This window comes from Oncorhynchus nerka, linkage group LG28 (genome assembly GCF_034236695.1).
Source record: "Oncorhynchus nerka isolate Pitt River linkage group LG28, Oner_Uvic_2.0, whole genome shotgun sequence".
In the NCBI taxonomy this organism is placed as follows: Eukaryota; Metazoa; Chordata; class Actinopteri; order Salmoniformes; family Salmonidae; genus Oncorhynchus; species Oncorhynchus nerka.
Window position 1 is genome coordinate 75926189 of NC_088423.1, and position 15824 is coordinate 75942012.

The following is a 15824-nucleotide window of genomic DNA, read 5'->3' on the forward strand; positions in this document are numbered from 1 at the left end:
TGATATGGCCCTTAATCAGAGAGTAGAACCTTACTATGTATGATATGGCCTTTAATAAGAGAGTAGAACCTTACTATGTATGATATGGCCCTTAATCAGAGAGTAGGACTTTACTATGTACTATATGGCCCTTAATCATCAGAGAGTAGGACCTTACTACGTATGATATGGCCCTTAATCAGTGAGTAGGACCTTACTATGCATGATATGGCCCTTAATCAGAGAGTAGAACCTTACTATGTATGATATGGCCCTTAATCAGAGAGTAGAACCTTACTATGTATGATATGGCCCTTTATCAGAGAGTAGAACCTTACTATGTATGATATGGCCCTTAATCAGAGTGTAGGACCTTACTATGTATGATATGGCCCTTAATCAGTGAGTAGGACCTTACTATGCATGATATGGCCCTTAATCAGAGAGTAGAACCTTACTATGTATGATATGGCCTTTAATCAGAGAGTAGAACCTTACTATGTATGATATGGCCCTTAATCAGAGAGTAGGACCTTACTATGTATGATATGGCCCTTAATCAGTGAGTAGGACCTTACTATGCATGATATGGCCCTTAATCAGAGAGTAGAACCTTACTATGTATGATATGGCCCTTAATCAGAGAGTAGGACCTTACTATGTATGATATGGCCCTTAATCAGTGAGTAGGACCTTACTATGCATGATATGGCCCTTAATCAGAGAGTAGAACCTTACTATGTATGATATGGCCCTTAATCATTGCGTAGGACCTTACTATATATGATATGGCCCTTAATCGGAGAGTAGAACCTTACTATGTATGATATGGCCCTTAATCAGAGAGTAGAACCTTACTATTTATTATATGGCCCTTAATCAGAGAGTAGGACCTTACTATGTATGATATGGCCCTTAATCAGAGAGTAGGACTTTACTATGTATGATATGGCCCTTAATCATCAGAGAGTAGGACCTTACTATGTATGATATGGCCCTTAATCAGAGAGTAGGACCTTACTATGCATGATATGGCCCTTAATCAGAGAGTAGAACCTTACTATGTATGATATGGCCCTTAATCAGAGAGTAGAACCTTACTATGTATGATATGGCCCTTAATCATTGCGTAGGATCTTACTATGTATGATATGGCCCTTAATCGAAGAGTAGAACCTTACTATGTATGATATGGCCCTTAATCAGAGAGTAGAACCTTACTATGTATGATATGGCCCTTAATCATTGCGTAGGACCTTACTATATATGATATGGCCCTTATTCGGAGAGTAGAACCTTACTATGTATGATATGGCCCTTAATCAGAGAGTAGAACCTTACTATGTATTATATGGCCCTTAATCAGAGAGTATGACCTTACTATGTATGATATGGCCCTTAATCAGAGAGTAGGACTTTACTATGTATGATATGGCCCTTAATCATCAGAGAGTAGGACCTTACTATGTATGATATGGCCCTTAATCAGTGAGTAGGACCTTACTATGCATGATATGGCCCTTAATCAGAGAGTAGAACCTTACTATGTATGATATTGCCCTTAATCAGAGAGTAGAACCTTACTATGTATGATATGGCCCTTAATCAGAGAGTAGAACCTTACTATGTATGATATGGCCCTTAATCAGAGAGTAGAACCTTACTATGTATGATATGGCCCTTAATCAGAGAGTAGGACCTTACTATGTATGATATGGCCCTTAATCAGAGAGTGGAACCTTACTATGTATGATATGGCCCTTAATCAGAGAGTAGGACCTTACTATGTATGATATGGCCCTTAATCAGAGAGTAGAACCTTACTATGTATGATATGGCCCTTAATCAGAGAGTAGAAACTTACTATGTATGATATGGCCCTTAATCATTGCGTAGGACCTTACTATGTATGATATGGCCCTTAATCGAAGAGTAGAACCTTACTATGTATGATATGGCCCTTAATCAGAGAGTAGAACCTTACTATGTATGATATGGCCCTTAATCAGAGAGTAGAACCTTACTATGTATGATATGGCCCTTAATCTGAGAGTAGAACCTTACAATGTATGATATGGCCCTTAATCAGAGAGTAGAACATTACTATGTATGATATGGCCCTTAATCAGAGAGTAGGACCTTACTATGTATGATATGGCCCTTAATCATCAGAGAGTAAAGACCTTACTATGTATGATATGGCCCTTAATCAGAGAGTAGAACCTTACTATGTATGATATGGCCCTTAATCAGAGAGTAGAACCTTACTATGTATGATATGGCCCTTAATCAGAGAGTAGGACCTTACTATGTATGATATGGCCCTTAATCAAAGAGTAGGACCTTACTATGTATGATATGGCCCTTAATCATCAGAGAGTAGGACCTTACTATGTATGATATGGCCCTTAATCAGAGAGTAGAACCTTACTATGTATGATATGGCCCTTAATCAGAGAGTAGAACCTTACTATGTATGATATGGCCCTTAATCAGAGAGTAGAACCTTACTATGTATGATATGGCCCTTAATCAGAGAGTATAACCTTACTATGTATGATATGGCCCTTAATCAGAGAGTAGGACCTTAGTATGTATGATATGGCCCTTAATCAGAGAGTAGAACCTTACTATGTATGATATGGCCCTTAATCAGAGAGTATAACCTTACTATGTATGATATGGCCCTTAATCAGAGAGTAGAACCTTACTATGTATGATATGGCCCTTAATCAGAGATTATGACCTTACTATGTATGATATGGCCCTTAATCAGAGAGTAGGACCTTACTATGTATGATATGGCCCTTAATCATCAGAGAGTAGGACCTTACAATGTATGATATGGCCCTTAATCAGTGAGTAGGACCTTACTATGCATGATATGGCCCTTAATCAGAGAGTAGAACCTTACTATGTATGATATGGCCCTTAATCAGAGAGTAGAACCTTACTATGTATGATATGGCCCTTAATTAGAGAGTAGAACATGACTATGTATGATATGGCCCTTAATCAGAGAGTAGAACCTTACTATGTATGATATGGCCCTTAATCATAGAGTAGAACCTTACTATGTATGATATGGCCCTTAATCAGAGAGTAGGACCTTACTATGTATGATATGGCCCTTAATCAGTGAGTAGCACCTTACTATGTATGATATGGCCCTTAATCAGAGAGTAGAACCTTACTATGTATGATATGGCCCTTAATCAGAGAGTAGAACCTTACTATGTATGATATGGCCCTTAATCAGAGAGTAGAACCTTACTATGTATGATATGGCCCTTAATCAGAGAGTAGAACCTTACTATGTATGATATGGCCCTTAATCAGAGAGTAGAACCTTACTATGTATGATATGGCCCTTAATCAGAGAGTAGAACATTACTATGTATGATTTGGCCCTTAATCAGAGAGTAGAACCTTACTATGTATGATATGGCCCTTAATCAGTGAGTAGGACCTTACTATGCATGATATGCACTTAATCAGAGAGTAAAACCTTACTATGTATGATATGGCCCTTAATCAGAGAGTAGGACCTTACTATGTATGATATGGCCCTTAATCAGAGAGTAGAACCTTACTATGTATGATATGGCCCTTAATCATTGCGTAGGACCTTACTATGTATGATATGACCCTTAATCAGAGAGTGGAACCTTACTATGTATGATATGGCCCTTAATCAGTGAGTAGGACCTTACTATGCATGATATGGCCCTTAATCAGAGAGTAGAACCTTACTATGTATGATATGGCCCTTAATCAGAGAGTAGGACCTTACTATGTATGATATGGCCCTTAATCAGTGAGTAGGACCTTACTATGCATGATATGGCCCTTAATCAGAGAGTAGAACCTTACTATGTATGATATGGCCCTTAATCAGAGGGTAGAACCTTACTATGTATGATATGGCCCTTAATCATTGCGTAGGACCTTACTATGTATGATATGGCCCTTAATCGAAGAGTAGAACCTTAGTATGTATGATATGGCCCTTAATCAGAGAGTAGAACCTTACTATGTATGATATGGCCCTTAATCATAGAGTAGAACCTTACTATGTATGATATTGCCCTTAATCAGAGAGTTTGACCTTACTATGTATGATATGGCCCTTAATCAGTGAGTAGCACCTTACTATGTATGATATGGCCCTTAATCAGAGAGTAGAACCTTACTATGTATGATATGGCCCTTAATCAGAGAGTAGAACCTTACTATGTATGATATGGCCCTTAATTAGAGAGTAGAACATGACTATGTATGATATGGCCCTTAATCAGAGAGTAGAACCTTACTATGTATGATATGGCCCTTAATCAGAGAGTAGAACCTTACTATGTATGATATGGCCCTTAATCAGAGAGTAGGACCTTACTATGTATGATATGGCCCTTAATCATAGAGTAGAACCTTACTATGTATGATATGGCCCTTAATCAGAGAGTAGGACCTTACTATGTATGATATGGCCCTTAATCAGTGAGTAGCACCTTACTATGTATGATATGGCCCTTAATCAGAGAGTAGAACCTTACTATGTATGATATGGCCCTTAATCAGAGAGTAGAACCTTACTATGTATGATATGGCCCTTAATCAGAGAGTAGAACCTTACTATGTATGATATGGCCCTTAATCAGAGAGTAGAACCTTACTATGTATGATATGGCCCTTAATCAGAGAGTAGAACCTTACTATGTATGATATGGCCCTTAATCAGAGAGTAGAACATTACTATGTATGATTTGGCCCTTAATCAGAGAGTAGAACCTTACTATGTATGATATGGCCCTTAATCAGTGAGTAGGACCTTACTATGCATGATATGCACTTAATCAGAGAGTAAAACCTTACTATGTATGATATGGCCCTTAATCAGAGAGTAGGACCTTACTATGTATGATATGGCCCTTAATCAGAGAGTAGAACCTTACTATGTATGATATGGCCCTTAATCATTGCGTAGGACCTTACTATGTATGATATGACCCTTAATCAGAGAGTGGAACCTTACTATGTATGATATGGCCCTTAATCAGTGAGTAGGACCTTACTATGCATGATATGGCCCTTAATCAGAGAGTAGAACCTTACTATGTATGATATGGCCCTTAATCAGAGAGTAGGACCTTACTATGTATGATATGGCCCTTAATCAGTGAGTAGGACCTTACTATGCATGATATGGCCCTTAATCAGAGAGTAGAACCTTACTATGTATGATATGGCCCTTAATCAGAGGGTAGAACCTTACTATGTATGATATGGCCCTTAATCATTGCGTAGGACCTTACTATGTATGATATGGCCCTTAATCGAAGAGTAGAACCTTAGTATTTATGATATGGCCCTTAATCAGAGAGTAGAACCTTACTATGTATGATATGGCCCTTAATCATAGAGTAGAACCTTACTATGTATGATATTGCCCTTAATCAGAGAGTTTGACCTTACTATGTATGATATGGCCCTTAATCAGTGAGTAGCACCTTAATATGTATGATATGGCCCTTAATCAGAGAGTAGAACCTTACTATGTATGATATGGCCCTTAATCAGAGAGTAGAACCTTACTATGTATGATATGGCCCTTAATTAGAGAGTAGAACATGACTATGTATGATATGGCCCTTAATCAGAGAGTAGAACCTTACTATGTATGATATGGCCCTTAATCAGAGAGTAGAACCTTACTATGTATGATATGGCCCTTAATCAGAGAGTAGGACCTTACTATGTATGATATGGCCCTTAATCAGTGAGTAGCACCTTACTATGTATGATATGGCCCTTAATCAGAGAGTAGAACCTTACTATGTATGATATGGCCCTTAATCATCAGAGAGTAGGACCTTACTATGTATGATATGGCCCTTAATCAGAGAGTAGAACCTTACTATGTATGATATGGCCCTTAATCAGAGAGTAGAACCTTACTATGTATGATATGGCCCTTAATCAGAGAGTAGGACCTTACTATGTATGATATGGCCCTTAATCAAAGAGTAGGACCTTACTATGTATGATATGGCCCTTAATCATCAGAGAGTAGGACCTTACTATGTATGATATGGCCCTTAATCAGAGAGTAGAACCTTACTATGTATGATATGGCCCTTAATCAGAGAGTAGAACCTTACTATGTATGATATGGCCCTTAATCAGAGAGTAGAACCTTACTATGTATGATATGGCCCTTAATCAGAGAGTATAACCTTACTATGTATGATATGGCCCTTAATCAGAGAGTAGGACCTTAGTATGTATGATATGGCCCTTAATCAGAGAGTAGAACCTTACTATGTATGATATGGCCCTTAATCAGAGAGTATAACCTTACTATGTATGATATGGCCCTTAATCAGAGAGTAGAACCTTACTATGTATGATATGGCCCTTAATCAGAGATTATGACCTTACTATGTATGATATGGCCCTTAATCAGAGAGTAGGACCTTACTATGTATGATATGGCCCTTAATCATCAGAGAGTAGGACCTTACAATGTATGATATGGCCCTTAATCAGTGAGTAGGACCTTACTATGCATGATATGGCCCTTAATCAGAGAGTAGAACCTTACTATGTATGATATGGCCCTTAATCAGAGAGTAGAACCTTACTATGTATGATATGGCCCTTAATTAGAGAGTAGAACATGACTATGTATGATATGGCCCTTAATCAGAGAGTAGAACCTTACTATGTATGATATGGCCCTTAATCATAGAGTAGAACCTTACTATGTATGATATGGCCCTTAATCAGAGAGTAGGACCTTACTATGTATGATATGGCCCTTAATCAGTGAGTAGCACCTTACTATGTATGATATGGCCCTTAATCAGAGAGTAGAACCTTACTATGTATGATATGGCCCTTAATCAGAGAGTAGAACCTTACTATGTATGATATGGCCCTTAATCAGAGAGTAGAACCTTACTATGTATGATATGGCCCTTAATCAGAGAGTAGAACCTTACTATGTATGATATGGCCCTTAATCAGAGAGTAGAACCTTACTATGTATGATATGGCCCTTAATCAGAGAGTAGAACATTACTATGTATGATTTGGCCCTTAATCAGAGAGTAGAACCTTACTATGTATGATATGGCCCTTAATCAGTGAGTAGGACCTTACTATGCATGATATGCACTTAATCAGAGAGTAAAACCTTACTATGCATGATATGGCCCTTAATCAGAGAGTAGAACCTTACTATGTATGATATGGCCCTTAATCAGAGGGTAGAACCTTACTATGTATGATATGGCCCTTAATCATTGCGTAGGACCTTACTATGTATGATATGGCCCTTAATCGAAGAGTAGAACCTTACTATGTATGATATGGCCCTTAATCAGAGAGTAGGACCTTACTATGTATGATATGGCCCTTAATCAGTGAGTAGGACCTTACTATGCATGATATGGCCCTTAATCAGAGAGTAGAACCTTACTATGTATGATATGGCCCTTAATCAGAGGGTAGAACCTTACTATGTATGATATGGCCCTTAATCATTGCGTAGGACCTTACTATGTATGATATGGCCCTTAATCGAAGAGTAGAACCTTACTATGTATGATATGGCCCTTAATCAGAGAGTAGAACCTTACTATGTATGATATGGCCCTTAATCATTGCGTAGGACCTTACTATGTATGATATGACCCTTAATCAGAGAGTGGAACCTTACTATGTATGATATGGCCCTTAATCAGAGAGTAGGACCTTACTATGTATGATATGGCCCTTAATCAGAGAGTAGAACCTTACTATGTATGATATGGCCCTTAATCAGAGAGTAGAAACTTACTATGTATGATATGGCCCTTAATCATTGCGTAGGACCTTACTATATATGATATGGCCCTTAATCGGAGAGTGGAACCTTACTATGTATGATATGGCCCTTAATCAGAGAGTATAACCTTACTATGTATGATATGGCCCTTAATCAGAGAGTAGGACCTTAGTATGTATGATATGGCCCTTAATCAGAGAGTAGAACCTTACTATGTATGATATGGCCCTTAATCAGAGAGTATAACCTTACTATGTATGATATGGCCCTTAATCAGAGAGTAGAACCTTACTATGTATGATATGGCCCTTAATCAGAGATTATGACCTTACTATGTATGATATGGCCCTTAATCAGAGAGTAGGACCTTACTATGTATGATATGGCCCTTAATCATCAGAGAGTAGGACCTTACAATGTATGATATGGCCCTTAATCAGTGAGTAGGACCTTACTATGCATGATATGGCCCTTAATCAGAGAGTAGAACCTTACTATGTATGATATGGCCCTTAATCAGAGAGTAGAACCTTACTATGTATGATATGGCCCTTAATTAGAGAGTAGAACATGACTATGTATGATATGGCCCTTAATCAGAGAGTAGAACCTTACTATGTATGATATGGCCCTTAATCATAGAGTAGAACCTTACTATGTATGATATGGCCCTTAATCAGAGAGTAGGACCTTTCTATGTATGATATGGCCCTTAATCAGTGAGTAGCACCTTACTATGTATGATATGGCCCTTAATCAGAGAGTAGAACCTTACTATGTATGATATGGCCCTTAATCAGAGAGTAGAACCTTACTATGTATGATATGGCCCTTAATCAGAGAGTAGAACCTTACTATGTATGATATGGCCCTTAATCAGAGAGTAGAACCTTACTATGTATGATATGGCCCTTAATCAGAGAGTAGAACCTTACTATGTATGATATGGCCCTTAATCAGAGAGTAGAACATTACTATGTATGATTTGGCCCTTAATCAGAGAGTAGAACCTTACTATGTATGATATGGCCCTTAATCAGAGAGTAGGACCTTACTATGTATGATATGGCCCTTAATCAGTGAGTAGGACCTTACTATGCATGATATGGCCCTTAATCAGAGAGTAGAACCTTACTATGTATGATATGGCCCTTAATCAGAGGGTAGAACCTTACTATGTATGATATGGCCCTTAATCATTGCGTAGGACCTTACTATGTATGATATGGCCCTTAATCGAAGAGTAGAACCTTACTATGTATGATATGGCCCTTAATCAGAGAGTAGAACCTTACTATGTATGATATGGCCCTTAATCATTGCGTAGGACCTTACTATGTATGATATGACCCTTAATCAGAGAGTGGAACCTTACTATGTATGATATGGCCCTTAATCAGAGAGTAGGACCTTACTATGTATGATATGGCCCTTAATCAGAGAGTAGAACCTTACTATGTATGATATGGCCCTTAATCAGAGAGTAGAAACTTACTATGTATGATATGGCCCTTAATCATTGCGTAGGACCTTACTATATATGATATGGCCCTTAATCGGAGAGTGGAACCTTACTATGTATGATATGGCCCTTAATCAGAGAGTATAACCTTACTATGTATGATATGGCCCTTAATCAGAGAGTAGGACCTTAGTATGTATGATATGGCCCTTAATCAGAGAGTAGAACCTTACTATGTATGATATGGCCCTTAATCAGAGAGTATAACCTTACTATGTATGATATGGCCCTTAATCAGAGAGTAGAACCTTACTATGTATGATATGGCCCTTAATCAGAGATTATGACCTTACTATGTATGATATGGCCCTTAATCAGAGAGTAGGACCTTACTATGTATGATATGGCCCTTAATCATCAGAGAGTAGGACCTTACAATGTATGATATGGCCCTTAATCAGTGAGTAGGACCTTACTATGCATGATATGGCCCTTAATCAGAGAGTAGAACCTTACTATGTATGATATGGCCCTTAATCAGAGAGTAGAACCTTACTATGTATGATATGGCCCTTAATTAGAGAGTAGAACATGACTATGTATGATATGGCCCTTAATCAGAGAGTAGAACCTTACTATGTATGATATGGCCCTTAATCATAGAGTAGAACCTTACTATGTATGATATGGCCCTTAATCAGAGAGTAGGACCTTTCTATGTATGATATGGCCCTTAATCAGTGAGTAGCACCTTACTATGTATGATATGGCCCTTAATCAGAGAGTAGAACCTTACTATGTATGATATGGCCCTTAATCAGAGAGTAGAACCTTACTATGTATGATATGGCCCTTAATCAGAGAGTAGAACCTTACTATGTATGATATGGCCCTTAATCAGAGAGTAGAACCTTACTATGTATGATATGGCCCTTAATCAGAGAGTAGAACCTTACTATGTATGATATGGCCCTTAATCAGAGAGTAGAACATTACTATGTATGATTTGGCCCTTAATCAGAGAGTAGAACCTTACTATGTATGATATGGCCCTTAATCAGTGAGTAGGACCTTACTATGCATGATATGCACTTAATCAGAGAGTAAAACCTTACTATGTATGATATGGCCCTTAATCAGAGAGTAGGACCTTACTATGTATGATATGGCCCTTAATCAGAGAGTAGAACCTTACTATGTATGATATGGCCCTTAATCATTGCGTAGGACCTTACTATGTATGATATGACCCTTAATCAGAGAGTGGAACCTTACTATGTATGATATGGCCCTTAATCAGTGAGTAGGACCTTACTATGCATGATATGGCCCTTAATCAGAGAGTAGAACCTTACTATGTATGATATGGCCCTAAATCAGAGAGTAGGACCTTACTATGTATGATATGGCCCTTAATCAGTGAGTAGGACCTTACTATGCATGATATGGCCCTTAATCAGAGAGTAGAACCTTACTATGTATGATATGGCCCTTAATCAGAGGGTAGAACCTTACTATGTATGATATGGCCCTTAATCATTGCGTAGGACCTTACTATGTATGATATGGCCCTTAATCGAAGAGTAGAACCTTACTATGTATGATATGGCCCTTAATCAGAGAGTAGGACCTTACTATGTATGATATGGCCCTTAATCAGTGAGTAGGACCTTACTATGCATGATATGGCCCTTAATCAGAGAGAGAACCTTACTATGTATGATATGGCCCTTAATCAGAGGGTAGAACCTTACTATGTATGATATGGCCCTTAATCATTGCGTAGGACCTTACTATGTATGATATGGCCCTTAATCGAAGAGTAGAACCTTACTATGTATGATATGGCCCTTAATCAGAGAGTAGAACCTTACTATGTATGATATGGCCCTTAATCATTGCGTAGGACCTTACTATGTATGATATGACCCTTAATCAGAGAGTGGAACCTTACTATGTATGATATGGCCCTTAATCAGAGAGTAGGACCTTACTATGTATGATATGGCCCTTAATCAGAGAGTAGAACCTTACTATGTATGATATGGCCCTTAATCAGAGAGTAGAAACTTACTATGTATGATATGGCCCTTAATCATTGCGTAGGACCTTACTATATATGATATGGCCCTTAATCGGAGAGTGGAACCTTACTATGTATGATATGGCCCTTAATCAGAGAGTAGAACCTGACTATGTATGATATGGCCCTTAATCATTGCGTAGGACCTTACTATGTATGATATGGCCCTTAATCAGAGAGTAGGACCTTACTATGTATGATATGGCCCTTAATCAGTGAGTAGGACCTTACTATGCATGATATGGCCCTTAATCAGAGAGTAGAACCTTACTATGTATGATATGGCCCTTAATCAGAGAGTAGAACCTTACAATGTATGATATGGCCCTTAATCAGAGAGTAGAACATTACTATGTATGATATGGCCCTTAATCAGAGAGTAGGACCTTACTATGTATGATATGGCCCTTAATCATCAGAGAGTAGGACCTTACTATGTATGATATGGCCCTTAATCAGAGAGTAGAACCTTACTATGTATGATATGGCCCTTAATCAGAGAGTAGAACCTTACTATGTATGATATGGCCCTTAATCAGAGAGTAGGACCTTACTATGTATGATATGGCCCTTAATCAAAGAGTAGGACCTTACTATGTATGATATGGCCCTTAATCATCAGAGAGTAGGACCTTACTATGTATGATATGGCCCTTAATCAGAGAGTAGAACCTTACTATGTATGATATGGCCCTTAATCAGAGAGTATAACCTTACTATGTATGATATGGCCCTTAATCAGAGAGTAGGACCTTAGTATGTATGATATGGCCCTTAATCAGAGAGTAGAACCTTACTATGTATGATATGGCCCTTAATCAGAGAGTATAACCTTACTATGTATGATATGGCCCTTAATCAGAGAGTAGAACCTTACTATGTATGATATGGCCCTTAATCAGAGAGTATGACCTTACTATGTATGATATGGCCCTTAATCAGAGAGTAGGACCTTACTATGTATGATATGGCCCTTAATCATCAGAGAGTAGGACCTTACAATGTATGATATGGCCCTTAATCAGTGAGTAGGACCTTACTATGCATGATATGGCCCTTAATCAGAGAGTAGAACCTTACTATGTATGATATGGCCCTTAATCAGAGAGTAGAACCTTACTATGTATGATATGGCCCTTAATTAGAGAGTAGAACATGACTATGTATGATATGGCCCTTAATCAGAGAGTAGAACCTTACTATGTATGATATGGCCCTTAATCAGAGAGTAGAACCTTACTATGTATGATATGGCCCTTAATCAGAGAGTAGGACCTTACTATGTATGATATGGCCCTTAATCAGTGAGTAGCACCTTACTATGTATGATATGGCCCTTAATCAGAGAGTAGAACCTTACTATGTATGATATGGCCCTTAATCAGAGAGTAGAACCTTACTATGTATGATATGGCCCTTAATCAGAGAGTAGAACCTTACTATGTATGATATGGCCCTTAATCAGAGAGTAGAACCTTACTATGTATGATATGGCCCTTAATCAGAGAGTAGGACCTTACTATGTATGATATGGCCCTTAATCAGAGAGTAGAACCTTACTATGTATGATATGGCCCTTAATCAGAGAGTAGAACCTTACTATGTATGATATGGCCCTTAATCAGAGAGTAGAACCTTACTATGTATGATATGGCCCTTAATCATTGCGTAGGACCTTACTATGTATGATATGACCCTTAATCAGAGAGTGGAACCTTACTATGTATGATATGGCCCTTAATCAGTGAGTAGGACCTTACTATGCATGATATGGCCCTTAATCAGAGAGTAGAACCTTACTATGTATGATATGGTCCTTAATCAGAGAGTAGGACCTTACTATGCATGATATGGCCCTTAATCAGAGAGTAGAACCTTACTATGTATGATATGGCCCTTAATCAGAGGGTAGAACCTTACTATGTATGATATGGCCCTTAATCATTGCGTAGGACCTTACTATGTATGATATGGCCCTTAATCGAAGAGTAGAACCTTACTATGTATGATATGGCCCTTAATCATTGCGTAGGACCTTACTATGTATGATATGACCCTTAATCAGAGAGTGGAACCTTACTATGTATGATATGGCCCTTAATCAGAGAGTAGGACCTTACTATGTATGATATGGCCCTTAATCAGAGAGTAGAACCTTACTATGTATGATATGGCCCTTAATCAGAGAGTAGAAACTTACTATGTATGATATGGCCCTTAATCATTGCGTAGGACCTTACTATATATGATATGGCCCTTAATCGGAGAGTGGAACCTTACTATGTATGATATGGCCCTTAATCAGAGAGTAGAACCTGACTATGTATGATATGGCCCTTAATCATTGCGTAGGACCTTACTATATATGATATGGCCCTTAATCGGAGAGTAGAACCTTACTATGTATGATATGGCCCTTAATCAGAGAGTAGAACCTTACTATGTATTATATGGCCCTTAATCAGAGAGTAGGACCTTACTATGTATGATATGGCCCTTAATCAGAGAGTAGGACTTTACTATGTATGATATGGCCCTTAATCATCAGAGAGTAGGACCTTACTATGTATGATATGGCCCTTAATCAGTGAGTAGGACCTTACTATGCATGATATGGCCCTTAATCAGAGAGTAGAACCTTACTATGTATGATATGGCCCTTAATCAGAGAGTAGAACCTTACAATGTATGATATGGCCCTTAATCAGAGAGTAGAACATTACTATGTATGATATGGCCCTTAATCAGAGAGTAGGACCTTACTATGTATGATATGGCCCTTAATCATCAGAGAGTAGGACCTTACTATGTATGATATGGCCCTTAATCAGAGAGTAGAACCTTACTATGTATGATATGGCCCTTAATCAGAGAGTAGAACCTTACTATGTATGATATGGCCCTTAATCAGAGAGTAGGACCTTACTATGTATGATATGGCCCTTAATCAAAGAGTAGGACCTTACTATGTATGATATGGCCCTTAATCATCAGAGAGTAGGACCTTACTATGTATGATATGGCCCTTAATCAGAGAGTAGAACCTTACTATGTATGATATGGCCCTTAATCAGAGAGTATAACCTTACTATGTATGATATGGCCCTTAATCAGAGAGTAGGACCTTAGTATGTATGATATGGCCCTTAATCAGAGAGTAGAACCTTACTATGTATGATATGGCCCTTAATCAGAGAGTATAACCTTACTATGTATGATATGGCCCTTAATCAGAGAGTAGAACCTTACTATGTATGATATGGCCCTTAATCAGAGAGTATGACCTTACTATGTATGATATGGCCCTTAATCAGAGAGTAGGACCTTACTATGTATGATATGGCCCTTAATCATCAGAGAGTAGGACCTTACAATGTATGATATGGCCCTTAATCAGTGAGTAGGACCTTACTATGCATGATATGGCCCTTAATCAGAGAGTAGAACCTTACTATGTATGATATGGCCCTTAATCAGAGAGTAGAACCTTACTATGTATGATATGGCCCTTAATTAGAGAGTAGAACATGACTATGTATGATATGGCCCTTAATCAGAGAGTAGAACCTTACTATGTATGATATGGCCCTTAATCAGAGAGTAGAACCTTACTATGTATGATATGGCCCTTAATCAGAGAGTAGGACCTTACTATGTATGATATGGCCCTTAATCAGTGAGTAGCACCTTACTATGTATGATATGGCCCTTAATCAGAGAGTAGAACCTTACTATGTATGATATGGCCCTTAATCAGAGAGTAGAACCTTACTATGTATGATATGGCCCTTAATCAGAGAGTAGAACCTTACTATGTATGATATGGCCCTTAATCAGAGAGTAGAACCTTACTATGTATGATATGGCCCTTAATCAGAGAGTAGAACCTTACTATGTATGATATGGCCCTTAATCAGAGAGTAGAACATTACTATGTATGATTTGGCCCTTAATCAGAGAGTAGAACCTTACTATGTATGATATGGCCCTTAATCAGTGAGTAGGACCTTACTATGCATGATATGCACTTAATCAGAGAGTAGAACCTTACTATGTATGATATGGCCCTTAATCAGAGAGTAGAACCTTACTATGTATGATATGGCCCTTAATCAGAGAGTAGGACCTTACTATGCATGATATGGCCCTTAATCAGAGAGTAGAACCTTACTATGTATGGTATGGCCCTTAATCAGAGGGTAGAACCTTACTATGTATGATATGGCCCTTAATCATTGCGTAGGACCTTACTATGTATGATATGGCCCTTAATCGAAGAGTAGAACCTTACTATGTATGATATGGCCCTTAATCAGAGAGTAGAACCTTACTATGTATGATATGGCCCTTAATCATTGCGTAGGACCTTACTATGTATGATATGACCCTTAATCAGAGAGTGGAACCTTACTATGTATGATATGGCCCTTAATCAGAGAGTAGGACCTTACTATGTATGATATGGCCCTTAA